This window comes from Mastomys coucha, unplaced genomic scaffold, assembly GCF_008632895.1.
Source record: "Mastomys coucha isolate ucsf_1 unplaced genomic scaffold, UCSF_Mcou_1 pScaffold14, whole genome shotgun sequence".
NCBI classification, from domain to species: domain Eukaryota; kingdom Metazoa; phylum Chordata; class Mammalia; order Rodentia; family Muridae; genus Mastomys; species Mastomys coucha.
Window position 1 is genome coordinate 52,769,941 of NW_022196896.1, and position 6,651 is coordinate 52,776,591.

At 43.4% G+C, this 6,651-nt stretch overlaps 1 non-coding gene and 1 pseudogene across 2 annotated transcripts in view; both read right to left on the reverse strand.

Moving 5' to 3' along the window:
- LOC116089392 overlaps nt 1–1,770 on the reverse strand; it is a 6,758-nt pseudogene extending 4,988 nt beyond the window's left edge. Inside the window, exon 1 of the transcript XR_004118311.1 lies at nt 1,640–1,770. The product of XR_004118311.1 is annotated as a V-type proton ATPase subunit G 1 pseudogene (transcript). The remainder of the gene's footprint in view (nt 1–1,639) is intronic.
- Nucleotides 1,771–2,634: 864 nt separating this feature from the next.
- LOC116089518 lies at nt 2,635–2,741 on the reverse strand. Its single transcript, XR_004118324.1, has one exon. It is a non-coding gene; the product is annotated as a U6 spliceosomal RNA (small nuclear RNA).
- Between the last annotated feature and the right edge of the window lie 3,910 nt (nt 2,742–6,651).

Genomic DNA, 6,651 nt, shown 5'->3' on the forward strand with positions numbered 1-6,651 from the left:
CTCGAACTCAGAAATCTGCCTGCCTCTGCCTCCCAAGTGCTGGGATTAAAGGCGTGCGCCACCTCTGCCCGGCTAACTTGCCTCATTCTTATACATTATTTTTTTTTTGTTCTGATTTATTTGATTTTAGACAAGTGCTCATTATATAGCTATGTCTGGCTTGCAACTCACTATGTAGACGAGGTGGTCAAACTCAAGTGATCTCTTTGCCTCTACCTCCTGGGATTAAAGCTGCACTACCCCACCTGGACTTTATTCATTATGTTTGACTCTGTACTGAGCATTTCTCTTGGTTCTTAGAAGTTCACTCTGAATTTCTGGGTAAGCCCTAATGCACCTTAACTCTTTTTCTCTGAGCCTGCTAGGAACTTCTCTTCTAAATGACATACATATCAATGGTGGAATACTATCTAGTACTGAGAAGCAGGTGGGGTCCTATCATTTGTGGTACTATGAATTAAGCTGGAGAACACTGTGGCAAAAGAAATGAGCTACGCACAGTAAGACAAATTCTGCACCTGGAGAGAGAATTATGGTTTCCTTTAAAACCCAGTGATCTTATATGCGTATGCTTTTGTTTTAATCCTAGGTATAGGATACAGGCTGATTCAGATTGTCCACGGCCACTCACTAGGAATGTCTCATGCTCTAGGAGGGGTGTGGTTCTTGCCAGCTGCAGACAGAAATGAGTTTGAAGCTCTAGGAACTCTGGAGAGGGTATAGATGAGAGAGCTCTGAAAGGGCCCGCGGCACTGCTGCTCCCCTGGCTGCTGGTGGTTTCCGCTGCTGCTTGTTATTGCTGTTTTATGGCTTGGTTGGGGGATATCCTGACGATGAAGACTGGACTTGCCCCAAGGAACATGAGGCCCCAAATCAATCGGCAGGAACATGATGCCCCAAATCAGCAGGAACTAGTCTAAAGAGGCCTATACACCCTTCCCTCTCTAAGCTTCTTTTTCCCATACCTAGTGTTAGGGGTGGGCAGAAGAGATTAGGGTGAAGATGAGTGGTAGATATAAGAACCCAATAAAGTAGCCCAAAAAGTATTTATACATGGAGAGAAAAACTAGAGTCAGGAGGGACCAGGAACAGTGTATGGAGGGGCAGGAGGGAGAAAGGTCAGAAAAAGACACCCAAATAAGGTAGGAAGGAACAGTCCCAATCTTCTGCATAGCAGCGACAACTGTTGACAGAATTCATACCATGTTCTATAAAAAAAAAAACAGAAGAAGGGGACTTAAAGCTTCCTCGTCCAATAAAGTGGTAGAAATGTAAGGAGGTGGCTATACTCATTTCCCTCATTTGATCATTACAGATGGCATGCGGGTATTGAAGCAGCACACTGTAGTCCAGAAATGCATACAGTCCATGAAAAGAGATATAACAATACATTCACTCACTCACTCATTCATTCATTCATTCATTCATTCAAGGAAAATATTTTGATCATAGACCATTGCCTAGCCAAGGAGGATGTATTTATTATATTTTTCCTGGAGAGAAATGAGTCCAGATAGGGCACCAAAGACACATAAATTGTATATACAGCAGCAAAGCTTCTCTTGCTACCCTGTTACTACAGTTACTGGTACTGAGCTCTCAGCTTCTGCTTTGTGTCTCCCTTGGTGCATAGACTTACCACACTCTACTGTCGCACCTTCCACTTTTACCCCTCTGTGCACTGGCATAATTAATTTTGTACATGCCCAAAGCCACAGGCCCCAACAACTTTGATGGGTACTCTCCAAAGGTTCCAAAAATTCTTGCCATAATGTTTTTTTTCCCTACCACCCTTTAAAAGCTTCCCATCACTTCTGATGCCATAATTTTCCATCTGTCAGCTCCCATTCCAATTTTGCCTTTATGCTAGCAACTCTATCTGCTTTGCATAGTAGGTTCCAAGTGAGCATTTTCCTTCACTCCATGGTTATCATGGTTTAGTCCCTCCAGAGCAGAGAGGGCGAGGTGTCCTTCCTCCTTAACCAACAACTCCTGAGACATGGCTGTCACCACAGGTCCCTCACAGATATTCAATGGACTTCAGACCTCTCATGTGAGCTGCAGTCTTATTATTATTATTAGACCTTGGCATTAGGTAGGAGTCTGTCTTGGCTAGACACATGTTTATGATCCTAGTATTTGAGAAGCTCAGGTAAGAGGGTGACTGCAATTTGGATCTACATAGCAAACTCCAGGCCAGCTAGAGCTACATAATAAGACCCCATCTCAACAAACGGGGAGAAAAAGACAAGCAGATAAGAAAACCAATCTGCAAATCCAAGCTCAACTTCCTCCTAGTTCCTAGTAAGTGGTCCAGCCAGTGCTTGTCTTTCCTTAAATCTATATCAAATAATAGATATCTGAGAAGCTATCTTTTAAAATACTTTTAGCGCCATCAGCTCCTTCCGGCTGGATGGACCATTGTTTGGAACACTCCTTGACCCTCACTAACCTAATGACATTTTCTCAAGCTCTACAGATGTCATTTCAAAGGGCATGATCATCAACTATCAGCAAGGAAGAAAAAGCAGCTTATAAGGCCATAAGTACCCAAGATGCTAGCAGATAAAGGGCTTGAGTCTCCTTTTTTATATTCACTCACTCATTCATTCATTCATTCATTTTTTTTTTTAAAAAAATATGGGACACTTCATGAATTTGCGTGTCATCCTTGCACAGGAGCCGTGCTAATCTTCTCTGTATCGTTCCAATTTTAGTATATGTGCTGCTGAAGTGAGCACCATTCATTCATTTATTAATTCAAGGAAAATATTTTTATTGTAGACCATTGCCTAGCCAGGGAGGATGTATTTACTATATTTTTCCTGGAGAGAAATGAATCCAGATAGGGCATCAAAGAAACAGGTTTATCCAATTCCAGATTGGTAAGCCAATGACTCTGAATGACTTGGAGAAGAATGAGTGAGGAGATGCCTATGGGATCAGGGAAATTCAAAGACAGCTGCATGGCCAAAATGAGCTTTAGTGACCCCAAATAGCTGCAGTGAAGAAAAGTCCCACACCAGCATAGGTTATGACATCCAAAAGTTCTACACTATATGTTCTAGTTTAGCATCTCCTGAGACCCCTGAAGCTAACATAGGACCGGATGGGAGAGAAGAGTGGCTGTAATCTCAGATGAGAGCTTGAAGATCTCCCCCTTACTCCTGCTATGAGGGAATGATAACAGATGCCATAGTGTCCTCCTGTTCTTGTGCAGGTGACCAATCATGTCCATGTCTTGCACAGAGGATGACCCTGCACAATAGTCACAAGTGGAAAAGACCCATTTCTGTCCTGAAGTCCATCTCAGTCTAAAGAAGACAGACATCAAGAAGCCCCAGAAGCAGAGGTCTGAAGCAAGTATGTTAATACTGTGAGGATGTACGAGGGGAGACATGACCCTAATCAAGGAACCACTTCTGTGAGAAAAGACTCAACTGAGCTGACTAAACATCAACTGGTGTTTGTGTTCAGAAGTGGGCTGAAAACATTTAATGTTCACATTCAAAGAATTAGCATATCTAGCTAGGATGAAAATACCAAAGGCTTCATGGTAGGTACAAGATGAGGTTGGGAAATGGGCAAGGGCCAAACCACACAGAGCTTTGTTGTCCTAAAAGCCAACCTCTCAGCTCTCGTGTCAGGCAAGCACATGTAGCAAGCAATCTGAACTGTGACCCTTCTGGATCCATTACAGTGTTCACACTGGCTCACACTTGCCCCAGTTTAATAATTCACAGCCAAAACCTAGATGTGCCCAGGAATTCCTGGTAGTTAACTACTCTCAGACAAGAAGTTCCTTTAGCAGGAACAACATTGGCTTAGAGCCCTGGTGACCCAGCCGATGTGTTCTCAGAACTTTTGCAGCAACCTGAGCCTCTTCCTGTCTAGCCTGCCTTTCTCTTCCCTAGAGTTGCATGGGAGTCTAACACTCACCTACATGCTCCACCTCCCACTCATTCTCAACAGGTGTGCCTCCCGAGACTCACCTTTGAGAGTTAATCCCATCTTAGTATCTGTTTCTCGAGGAACTTGAACTAACAGTTTGCCGTCTGTGATTGAAAATTTTTGCCTTTTGCTTAAGAGTAACCAGAAGTTGTATATTTAAAACTCTGGACTGACATCAACAGATTTATGGTTTGAGGAAGAACAAAACAATTTATTGGCACCAGTGTGGAGAACAGATTGGATGTAGGCAAGGGTGGATGCAGGAGACCGGCTAACACTCTCTGGCAGAGTCTGGATGAGATGATGATGGTTAGATCAGGGTAGCACTGATGGATATGGTAGCAAGTGGGTGATCTTGAGAAGTACCCAAGAAATAAAACCAACAAGGCACAGTAGTGGACTATGGCAGCAATAAAATAGAAGTTCATCACCGGGGCTGGTGAGATGGCTCAGTGGGTAAGAGCACTGACTGCTCTTCTAAAGGTCCTGAGTTCAAATCCCAGTAACCACATGGTGGCTCACAACCACCTATAATGAGTTCTGACACCCTTTTCTGGTGCATCTGAAGTCAGCTACAACATCCTTCCTTATGATAATAAAGAGATCTTTGGGCCAGAGTGGGGATGACTGGAGTGAGCAGAGGTCATAAAATTCAATTCCCAACAACCACATGAAGGCTCACAACCATCTGTACAGTTACGGTGTGCTCATATATATGCATGAAATAAATAAATAAATCCTTAAAAAAAAAAGAGAGAGAGAGATCAGTTGTGTGACTTTGGTGATGTCTCTCTCAAAAAAAAAAAAAAAAAGTTCATCACCATGGAGACCAGCCCGGACTTGCTCACTCAACCAAGGCAGTGACCCCAAAGGACAACCCCCCAATGCTCGAAAGTGGTGTGGCCAAGGTTAAAGTCAACACAGTGGTTAATTATATAAAAACCGAAGTTGGGAGAAAGGATGTCTTGAAGTCAAATAGAACAACAACCCACGCAATGGCTGGAAATATAGCTCAGCTGTAGAGTGCTCGCCTAGAGTGAAGTCATAGATTTCATTCCCAACATAAATAAATAAATAAGTAAATTATGTGGTAGCATATGCCTATAATCTTAGTATGTGGAAAGCAGACAGGAGGGTCACTCCAAATAGAAGACTGTCATAGTTAGGTTTTTACAGCTATGAGCAGACACCATGACCAAGTGTCTTATAAAGGACAGTATTTAATTGGGGCTGGCTTACAGGTTCAGAGGTTCAGTCCATTATCATCAAAGCAGGAACATGGCAACATCCAGGCAGGCTTAAAACAGGAGGAGCTGAGAGTTCTACATCTTCCTCTGAAGGCTGCTAGTGGAAGACTGGATTCCAGGCAGCTAGGATGAGGGTCTTAAAGTCCACACTCACAGTAACACACCTACTCCAACAGGGCCACACCTTCTAATAAGGCCACTTCCTGGGTCGAGCCTATACAAACTATTGCAAAAGCTAACTTTGTTTACTTAGTGAGTTCCAGTCCATTCAGGTCTGGAACAGTCTGTCTGGAGCATAGCAGCACTCTGTCTCAGAAACAAAACCACTACCACCACCACCAACAACAACACTCCATACAGTAATTATCAACTTAGAACACTATACTGGTTCCTCATTTCGTTCAGAATCAAGCTAAAATCTTACCACACACAGCATTCTTTCCTAAGCTTCATTCTTTTAATGATCTCCATCTGTGATTTCCTTCTCCATGCCCCATGTCTGTGTCTGGTCAATTTTATACATTTTAAGGCTCATCCCACTTTTCCTTAAGGATTATTCAGTTGGTAAGTTAGGGTGTGTGTGTGTGTGTGTGTGTGTGTGTGTGTGTATGTATGAGTGTGTACATGCCACATGTGTGCAAATCCAAGGAAGCCAGAGACAGTGTTAGATCACTCAGAGCTGGAGTTATGTGCAGTTGTAAGCCACCTGACATGGACTCTGGAATCCAAACTCAGGTCCAACAGAAAAGCAGCAATCATTCTTAACTGCTGAGCCATCTCTCCAGCCTCCTCATCCCCAATATCCATATTATTGTTTATTTTGCTCTCCCTTCCTAGAATATCATCCTCTGCCCTCTTCCATAGCCCATGGCAACACCAACATCTAAACAATCAAATCTCAAATTCCCCATGGCAACTCCTCCATTTGCTTCAGCTGTCACTCTTCATTATACATTCTTTTTTCTTTTTTCTTTTTTCTTTTTTTTTCCAAGACAGGGTTTCTCTGAATAGCCCTGGCTGTCCTGGAACTCATTCTGTAGACCAGGCTGGCCTTGAATTCAGAAATCTGCCTGGCTCTGCCTCCCAAGTGCTGGGATTAAAGGCATGTGCCTCCACTGCTTGGTATCTTTATACATTCTTATTGTCTTAGTCAGGGTTTCTATTCTGTACAAACATCATGACCAAGAAGTAAGTTGGGGAGGAAAGGGTTTCTTCAGCTTACACTTCCATATTTCACCAAAAGAAGTCAGGACTGGAATTCAAGCAGGTCAGGAAGCAAGAGCTGATGCAGAGGCCATGGAGGGATGTTCCTTACTGGCTTGCTTCCCCTGGCTTTCTCAGCCTGCTCTCTTTTAGAACCCAAGACTTCCAGCCCAGGGATGGCACCACCCACAAGGGGCCCTACCCCCTTGATCACTAATTGAGAAAATGCCCCACAGCTAGATCTCATGGA